This window comes from Sus scrofa, chromosome 16 (genome assembly GCF_000003025.6).
Source record: "Sus scrofa isolate TJ Tabasco breed Duroc chromosome 16, Sscrofa11.1, whole genome shotgun sequence".
NCBI classification, from domain to species: Eukaryota; Metazoa; Chordata; class Mammalia; order Artiodactyla; family Suidae; genus Sus; species Sus scrofa.
Genome location: NC_010458.4, coordinates 49,152,405 through 49,163,175, shown reverse-complemented (window position 1 = coordinate 49,163,175; position 10,771 = coordinate 49,152,405).

Genomic DNA, 10,771 nt, shown 5'->3' with positions numbered 1-10,771 from the left:
CTGGTTGGCTGAGAGTAAGAGAATCTGGAATGAGCAGGGGAGGAAGGATGTTATACATGTCAACCAGTGCTCTAACTAGTTGTGGGGGGGGGGAGGGTTATAGCATCCACCCATGGTCTCTTCTTTGCTTGTTATTAATATATTGTGTATAGCAACCAATTTTCTCCCCTGACCCCCTTTCTGCTGATAATCGCACAAGATAAATCAGGGATGGATACTTTTAAATTTCATTCTTAGGATATAAGATATCATGATATGGTTGATAGCAGGAATTTTATTTTATTAATTTTTTTTTTTTGCTTTTTAGGGCCAAACTTGTGGCATATGGAAGTTCCCAGACTAGGTAGGGGTCAAATGGGAGTTGCAGCTGCTGGCCTAACCACAGCCACAGCAATGCAGGATCCAAGCCACATCTGCAACCTACACCATAGCTCGTGGCAATGCCAAATTCTTAACCTACTGAGCGAGACCAGGGGTTAAACCTGCATTACCATGGATACTAGTAGAGTTCCTTACTGCTGAGCCACAGGGGAACTCCTGATGGTAGGAATTAAAAAAAAATGTGTTTGGAAATCCAATTAGATTTTTGGTTTGTTCTAATTTTTCAAACCTATCTTTGAAGCATATAAATCCTTGCTGAGGCTCTGAAGCCTATGAGTAGGGAAGAGGAAGTGGGAAGGAAGGAGGCAGAAGAGAGGAGAAAAGAAAAATCTATGCTTAATATTACCAAATTTAAATCTGATATATATATAAAATCAAAGTTCTTTAAAATGCTTTGATTCATATTGCTATAAAATAATACATAGTAGGAAAGAAAAACTTCCTTATAAATACAACAACTAAAAACTGTAGAAAAACACATTTTGGCAGTCTACATAGTAATAATTGACTCAGGCAAGAATAATCAATAAATGCTAAAACTAGGAGTTCCCTAGTGGCTCAGTGGGTTAAGGATTAGTGCTGTCACTGTTGTGGCTTGGGTCACTGCGGTGATGAAGACTGGATCTCTGGCTGGGGAACTCCCACTGCCATCGGCACGGCCAAAAAAAAAAGGGCTAAAACTAGGGGTGAAAGTTTAATGAGAAAGAAGATTTGCATACTTTCAAAGTGTTGGCCCACAAGATACTTATTAATTGCAAGGGAGAAGACAGTAACTTTACATTTGAGAAATGTGGCAGATAGGACTTTAATTAAGAGATCAAAGTTGACATAACTTATAACAGTAAAAACTGGCATAATCTGTCTCCTAATATTACAGTATTTCTACTAAAAATATATTTTGAATTCAACAGGAAGGAAGAAAATGAGTGCAAATGGTGGGACATTATACAAAATGATTGATTTATCATCTTCAAAAACATCAGTGTTATGAAAGACAATGACTGGGGAATCTTACCAGATTAAAAACAAACAAGGAATGCCACCTGAGTGTAATGAGTAATGTGGGAAGTTTCTTTTGTTATAAGTGACATTATTGGGACAACTAGTAAAATTTGAATAAGGATGAAAATTAGATCTAAATTTCAATCATTTTTCTGTGATCATATAAGAATATTTTAAGACATACAAACTGAAGTATTATGGATAAAGGGACACCTGCAACATAGACTCAAATGGTTCGGGGGGAAAAAAAGAGTACTATCTTTTTCTCGGTAACAAATTACTCCCAAACTTAGAGATTTAAAACAACAGCAATATTTATCTAATAATATTTATCCAAGTGGCTATCTTACGTGCACATAAAAACCCATATGTGTAGGTTTACAACAGCTTTAGTCATAATTTCCAAAAGTTGGAAACAACTGGGATATACTTCAACAAGTAAAAGAGTAAACAGCCTGCAGTATCCCCATACAGAGGCATACACACTTAGCAATGGAAATGAATAAGCCATTGATCTGTGCAATACGGATGAATCTTCCAATCATTTTGTGGAGTTCCCTTGTGGCACAGCAGGTTAAGGATCTGTCGTTGTCACTGTTGCAGCTCGGGTTGCTGCTGTGGTGCAGGTTTGATCCCTAACCTGGGAACTTCCACATGCCACAGTTTAAGCCAAAAAAAAAAAAGGGAAAGCATTTTGCTGAGTGGAAGAAGCCAGGCTCAAAAGCTGCATACTCTATGGTTCCATTCATATCATATTATTGAAAAGGTAAAACCATAGGGATAGAGAAGTGATCAGTGGTTGCTAAAGTTTGGAGGAAGGCAGAGTAGTTGGCTGCAAGGGGAAATTTTTTAGGGTGATGGAACTGTTCTGTATGGTTTGGGGGTAGTGGAGAAATGATTTGTTATATCTATCAAAACCTATAGAACATTCAATGCACACAGACTGAAAAAATGAACTGAGGGAGATGGGACTCAAAGTCTGAAGGGCAGGCTGAGGCAAGTGACTGACTGTATCACACACGCATGACATTATCTCAGTGGAGGATTGGAGAAAAAGGAGCTGACTTAAGTAACTTTGGAAAATGGTTTTACGGCTGGATACCAGATGTAAACACTAGACTCTAGTAATTCGTTTCTCACAGTGATATGGGTTAATAATTCTGAAATTGCTGTGCATGTTTACTAGGGTTGAATAAAAAAAGTAATTACATTGAAGATAATTGAAGCCAGGCCTATTACTTTCAGAGAAAGAAGTTATCAGGGAGCAGGTTGTAAGGGAGGGAGGACTAGAATGGATTAGAGTTGGAGATATGGCCATGACATCTTGACATTAACTTGATATCAAGTTATCATGATACCTCTAACTCCACTGTATTTATATACTGATATAGAAGTAAATATAGGCATGGACGTATACATGGGTTAGTATACACACATTTATTTCCTTGTTCTGTCCACTTAAAGGATGTGGGAACAGTAACACACCAATAGCACACCCAGCACCCAGATCTTAGTTTTTAAACATGATTCTCCCGTAAAGGAGCCAGGGCTCCTTAGAGAAATAACTGATTCTGGGGCTGGGGCAGAAACTATACAAGGTGAGCCTGGAGCATCACTTATTGCCAGAAAGTAAGTGCTAAAAATGAAAATAAAAAAGGATGGGGGCATGTCAAGAAGACACAGAAACCAACCTGATAGTACTACCAGTGGTCAAAACCCTAAAAGAATGTGAGCAACTGAATAGTGATAGTATTATATTACAACTCAAAGAATAAAGCAAAGATCCAAGTTCATACTGATATAAATGATTAAATACATGCATACGTAAAGGAGAAGGGATACATCTTCTTTAGAGAGGAATTCCAAATGATATATGTAGATACTCCCCCTTTCAGGAGGTAAGGTTTAATTCTTTTCTTCTTGAGTGTGGGCTGGACTTAGTGACTCACTTCCAAAGTATGGAGTATGGAAAGGGAAAAATAGTAACTTTATTACAGAGAAACTTGACTGATATCATCTTAAAGTGATCAAAGTTAACATCACCAGTTCTAAGTCACATTCAGAGCATGATGATAGGCACATATATATCACATCACATGTATCATTACTGATATCATGCAGTGAGAAGAATGCTTCACCTCTGTAGAAGTATTCAAAACATCCACAATCCCCGCTTAATGATGAAAAAACAGCAATTTAAAATTGGGAACTATTCTCCAAAGTACCTGACCAATCTTCCTCAAAATTGTCAAGGTCAAGACAAAAGAGGAAAGTCTGAGAAACTGTCAAAGACCAGAGAAGTACTCAAGAGACTCGATGACTAAACAAATGTGATGCAAAAAGTGAAAATGGAGATAGGACAGGAAACGTTAGATTGGGTGGTGAGGAGAGGACCTTGTGAGGAGGTGATATGCACCCTAAAATATGAACGACCTAATGGAGCCAGCAGCGTGAATAAAGAGGGAGGAGCATTTCAGAGGTAGGGAGGAGAGCCTGCAAAGACCCTAGGCTTTCTTCACTTCCTGTGTTTGGGGAACAGTGTAACAGGAATTTTGAGAGAATGTTGAGGGTGAGCTGGGAAAGGTCAGAGGGCATAGAAATTTGTGAAAATTTGATTTGGCCCCAAAGAATTCTAGGAATGAAACAGTTTTTGATACGGTAAGCTCTTCTTCAAAGTAGTGAGTTAGGCTAATTATTTATTCAGTATGGGAATGGTGGTGGAGAATGTATGTTTCAGGGATCTTGGGAATCACAGGGAACAAAAAAATCTAAGACGTAGGGAAAGTTCTTATGCACATTTAAGTTTATGCAGGCTCTGTCTTTTATGTTTCCTAAAAGGCTAAGAGTTTGCTGAGATATCCAAGGGTCTTGAACTATTTAATAAAAATATTTTTACTGGGATATTCATTGTTAAATATAAAGCTATAGGAATTTAAGCTTCAGCCAGATAGCATTAAAAATTATAGGAAATTTGTTCAAGTAAATGAACTTTATTAATAAACTCACCCGCTCCTGTTTAAGTTATGAATGACTTCTGGTAGGGAGAAAAATCTCAAATATTCATCTTTCTCTTTTTTTTTTTAACCATATTTGCAAATGAGATCAAGTGGTAGCTGCAGAAGATTAGAAAAAACAAACAAAAAAAACACAATGTAAAGTAACACTGTCTTCTGACAATATGATAACTGGAAGGGCAATTCCCATGAAGAAGCCAGAGATGTCTCAGTACAAAACCCTGGCCCAGCAAAAGACCTGCTAGGTAGGTGGTGTTAAATAAATCTATTTGCTGGATATGTAGGGGAATTTAAGAGGCTCCTGTCTTTATTGATCACCTGTAATTTGGGGTGGAAGCTACAAGATCTAACCAAATTAGATGATGGGGTAAGGACTGGTGGCATTTTCTTTCATGAACCCTGAGTGTTGGGCTGCATGTCTCTCAAGAACAAGTGACCAAAAGCATATATATTAGGGCAGGCCTTTGGGCAGTAATTGCCTGAATCAGTTTGGGACTTCACATTTTGTTAATGACAGGGTACCTCAAAATAAGTGGCAGTATAGCATTTTTGTTAAAAGCATGGGCTCTGGGGCCACTGTGACAAATTCAATTATTTGAGTTTAAATCCATGGTTCCACTACATATAATTTTAGTTTCCTTCTCTATGAACAGGAATAATAATAGAGCTGACGTTATAGACTATCAAGAAAATGAAAGGAATTAGCATATACTTAGATACTGTCCCCATTTGTTTCATTCAACAAAAATTATTAAGCATCTACTTTTGTTTCAGGAATTGCTCAGGGTACTGAAGACACTTGAGCAAACAAAATAGCCAGAAGCCCCTGCTTTCTTGTGAAATGTGATCTATTCAGTTCCTGATGTCATAAGGGAACGTCAGGTTCCCAAGGACTCTCTTGGTCTTTGCTAAATCAAAGTAAGGTCCATAAACAAGCTGCAAGGCATCACTGGGAAATCTGTTAGAAATGCAGTAACTTGGGCTCCACCTAGACTTACTGAATCAGGATCTTCATTTTAACAAGGTTGCACATTAAAGTTTGAGATGTCCTGCTTAGATCACAATCCCTTACTTGAATTTAAGGAAACATCCGCAAGATTTGTGTTCTAAGGGAGAAGTTCATTGAAATTTTAAAATTGCTGTAGGAGTTCCCACTGTGGCACACTGGGTTAATGATCTGGCTTGTCTCTGTGGAGGCACCAGTTTGACCCCTGGGCTGGCATAGTGGATTAAGGATCCAGGGTTGCTGCAGCTATGGCATGGGTCACAGCTTCAGTTTGGATTTGATCCCTGGCTGGGAAACTTCCATATGCTCTGGGGGCTGCTGAAAAAGAAAAGGAGGAAAAAAAAGAAAAACTGCTGTAAAGAAAACAATTTTCAAGATTCTTTCCATGTAAAAATGTCATGTTAACTGAGGGTGAGTTTAAGGAGCTCCTTATATGAATGTATTTTATGTTCTTACAAAATACTGTACTAATATTCTATGATTAATACAGGTCAATGGCACCATCTAGTGGAAATACTATGAATTTATAATATTTGGGCATTATTTAAGCTAGTCCTAAAAGGATTTCAGGAAAATTAAAATTCATTTTAAGATGCTTAAAGAAAATGTGTATGCCTACAGCTGACAAAAGAGATGAGGCTTAAAACCAGAAATGCTTGTTAAATTTTAGCAGACATGCAGGAAGCGCTCAGTAACCACCAATTCTTTCCTTTTCAATAGAGTGGGCCTCTGAACATAAGTTGAATTTTTTAAAATCTAAGTTGTGGTAAGTTAACAAGTGTTAGGAAGACATCTTAAACACATTTTCTATTTGGGAAAACGTGCCTTCAAAATGAAAATGTAAAAACAAAGTACCTAGAGAAGTTTATCAATAAAGATGCCAGAAGGTGAATATAGACACATTGCTTGATCTTGTAGGAAGTACCAGATACCTTAACAGTTTAACAACAAAAGCCCTCATGGACCTTTAGTCCCTAAGTATGCTGGAAGGAAATAAACTTGAGCTAACACATCTATTGTATTACCATAAATTTACCTGCTTTTTTATCCAGGCAGGCCTGATTTTATTATAAAAGATGAGCTTGCTGAAGACATAAAGGGAGATCAGTATGCTAGTTTGTGGTTACCAGATAAATCTTCTCGGGTGCTAGGAAGCTATATATGAAATATGCATGAGTATATATTTATGTACCATTTAAGAACAGTAAAATGTACTCACCACCAAACTCTTCATGATTACACCCTCAGCTCTTTCCAAAATGTAACCATCTTAATTTTGTATAACACACTTATGTGTGCATTTTTTAGTGTTGTCTGTTTTTGAATTTTATATAAATCATTTCTCTGTAGGCATTTTACTGAAACTGGCTTCTTTTGATCAGGACCATTTAAAAAATTTTACCCATCCTATGGGATATTGGGTTTTTTTTCTTTTCTGCTGTTTACAATGCTGACATGCAGACTCATATATTTTCTGGCACACATATGAACTTGTTTTAAGGTAGGATTACTGCTGAGTCAGCACATGCAAGCATTTAACTTTACTAGGTAATGGCACACTGGTTTCTAAAGTAGTTACACTAAAATATCATTGTAAGGGTTCTTGTTTCTATGTCACCTATCTTTATTAACAGCTGGCATTTTCAGTTTTTGTGAATTTAGTGAATGTGAAAAGACTTTCCATTTGTTTATGAGCTACCTATTATATAGGTTAGGTATTGAGGGGATGATTTAGATGTCAAAGAAGCATGTTTCTAAACCGCCCTTCATACTCTGCTAATTTATACTCCCGCTATCAATGTATGAATTCCTATTTCCCTGTTGCCTAGGTAAAATGACAAGAAGCCTTTCTGAACTTTGTCAATGTGAAAGCAATCTAAGTTTCAATTGACTGAGTTGAGAATCTTTAAAACATATTCAGTCTTCTGTGAGCTCTTAAAACATTCAACAATTTTCTTCTAGGTTGTCCGACTCACTTGTAGGAGCTCTTTATAATTCAAGGAAATTAATCATTTTCTGTGAAAGGAGCTGCAAACTTTCCCTGAAGTATTTACTTCGTCAAGCACAACTTAAGCTTTTTAAATAAATCTTTTCTAATTTCGGGATTTGTCATACCTAGAAATCCCTTACCCACATTAAGATTGTTTCATACTGTACTTTTAATTTAGAGCCATCTAGAATTTTTGTATATGAGGTCCAGGTAGAAATTCAACTTTTTTTTTTTAAACCAACGCCTACCCAGTTTTGCCAACACTTGTCAAATAATCCATCTTTTTTTTTTTTTTTTTTTTTTTTTTTTTTACCTTAAGTGCCGTATACTAGTTTTACGTTAAGTATTTAGATGTTTCCTGGCTTAGTTGTTTTGATCTGCCTATATATGAACCAGAAGTTGTAATTCCTGTAGCTACAGTTTAAAAAACCAACACTATCTTTTTTCACAGATTTTCTGGCTTCTCTTACTTTCTCATATGAACTTTAGCCTTGTCTAATAACAAATACCTGTTGGTAGTCTTTGGGGATGTTCTGAGTTTCAGACTACAAGCTGAGAGTCATTTAGCAAAGTTATCTACTGCAGGCCACTTTTGCCTGCTCACTCTTTACAAGCTTCCACATTTCTTGAACACATTTGTTTTTAGAAAATAAAGCTATGTAACTTAGCCTTGAGGCAAAGGGAAGCCTATGGTCTCTCAACCCTTGGAGGGAGAAGATAGCCGTCATTCTGATTCTTCTACAGCCATAAAAATTCCAAAAAAAACCTGAGCTCCATGTAAAATGCAAAGTAAATTGTTCCATACATCAGAATACCCTGTGCTCCTCTAGTTTTCTTTCCTCAAGCCTTAAGATCATTGTTGGAGTTTCATGGTTAGTCTTTTATCTTTAATTTTTCCTGTTCTCAGATATTATTCAGCTTCATGGTGTAAGGCACATTTACAGACTTGTGGTTTTCTATTAACAGCCAGATCATCTCCCCTGAACTCAAACTGCCTACTCTATACTTCTTATGGCTGTCTCAATCCAAGTGTCCAGTTTTTTCATATTTCAGTTAACATTTCCATGCTTTCAGCTGCTCAGGTCAGGTCAAAAACCCCAAGAGGTATCCTTGGTTTCTTCCCTCAAACCCATTTCTAGGATGTTGGCAAATCTTGATTCCTCCTTTAAAACACCCAGATAACCCTACAATGGTCCTTTCCTTTACTCAAGGGCAAAACTGACACATACCCAACATTTTCCTCTCATTTGTCCTTATCGCTCCTTTTACCTGAAATAGCTGGCTCCAGACATCCACAGAGGTCTTCCAGCTTTTGCTCAAATGACTCCGACTTTCCTCCATGTCCACTCACTCCATTTACAACAGCAACCTACCATCATTCCTGGCACTTGCTGCCATGTAACACATTATATTACTCATCTGCCTTGCTACAATAGAATGTAAGCTCCATGAACTAAAGAACCATGCTTGTAGCCTAAGACTCAGATATTTGTTAAATATGTAATATGAAAACACAGTTTGCATATAAAATTCCTTAAATACAAAGTTAGAAAATCACGCTATTTAAATCACAATTTACAGCACACATGATAATACTCATTGAAGTTGATGCTGGATATGATAGTTGGTATAATTTTCTATGAAAGGAAATGTCCTTTTAACATAGCAATTCCAGACAACAGCTGCAGATGTATGAACACACTTAAGCACAGGGGCATTCATCATAACTTTATTGCTAAGAGTGAAAAATGAGAAATGACTTTTGAACATCCAACTATAGCAAGATGGTTGTGTAAACTGTTAATAGAATATGGCATAACTATCATGTGTATTTAACAGGCAAATTTAGATACTAAAAACTATGTACAAACTTACTATTCATATGTGCAGAGGAACACCAACAGCCACTGTATCACTGGGTAATTGTACTGAAATTAATTTAAAATTGTTCACTTGTCTTTCTTAAAATTAATGCAGTTCTTCAAAAGGTAACAAAGCTTAAATAGGAATACCTGGTATAAAATTTAAATTGCCAGAACAAGATGGCTATAACACTCATAGAAATGAATACAGTAATAACTGGCACCAAACTCAGTTTAACAATTTCCCCCATATCACTCTTGCCAATGATTTAGAAATTGTGTTGAATTTCTAATTTGCAAATTGTGTTGAACTGAATAGTGGAGACCTATGAGGATATTTCAGGGGGCTCTTTTATATCAAATTAACACCAGACTCTGAGATTAAGGACAAAATGACAGTCACAGCTTCAGCAGTTTCTGTATTCACCATAGTAACGAGGGAAGTCCAAGCTCAGAGCTGCAGTTTAACTTTCCAGTCGTTCCCAAGGAATCCCATGTAATGCAAATACCTGGAGTCAGCTGGGTCATGAAGTCATTACAAGGTAAAAACACCTGTCTGATCAAACACAAGTATAAAGTGAAAACATCTTAAAAGTTTGTACTTCAGTTTCACTAAAATGTTAAAATGACTTACAAAGACTTTTGGCTTCAGACACATTTTAGGATGGCAGCTGCAAATCAGAATCTTAAATAATTAGGCTGGTTTTGATTATCTTCTCCCACAATCCAAGTCCAAAATTCTATAACCTAAATTCTTTCCCATCATGGATCAGTGGAAATGAATCTAGCATCCATTAGGATGCAGGTTTGATACCTGGCCTCACTCAGTGGGTTAAGGATCCGATATTGATGTGACCTGTGGGGTAGGTCGAAGACCCGGCTCAGAATACTGTGGCGTAGGGTGATGGCTACGGCTCTTGATTCAACCCCTAGCCTGGGAACCTCCACATGCCGTGGGTGTGGCCCTAAAACAAAAACAAAAACAAAATTTGTTTCTTGATGTTTTTGGACTACATGTTTCAATTTTTCCCCCTCTCCATCACAAGAGAGGCATCTCAAATATTTTCATGTGCAGGTAACAAAAGGCAGAAAAAAAAATGGAATCTTATTCCCCCCACCCCCCCTTTTTTTTGCAGAGTTAATCTTATCTCCGGTATTTAACCCTAACATGATGTTAAAAAAAAAAAAAGTACAATTATGTACACACTTCCTCTGAAAAAATGTATTAATACACTTACTTTTCACCTGCAGCATTTTGAAGTTCCCAGGCAAGGAACTGAATCTGAGCCATGGCTGTGGCAACAGGGGATCCTTTAACCCACTGTACCAGGCTGGGTTATCAAACCTCTACGTCCCACGCCTCCACAGGCCCAAGCCACTGCAGTTGGATTCTTAACACATTGTGCCACAGCAGGAACTCCAATATTTACTTTTAATTAGTAACATGTAACTATAATAAGGGATTACAACCTGAATCCTTCTATAAATATTAATTTACAAAATTACAAGTCTTATT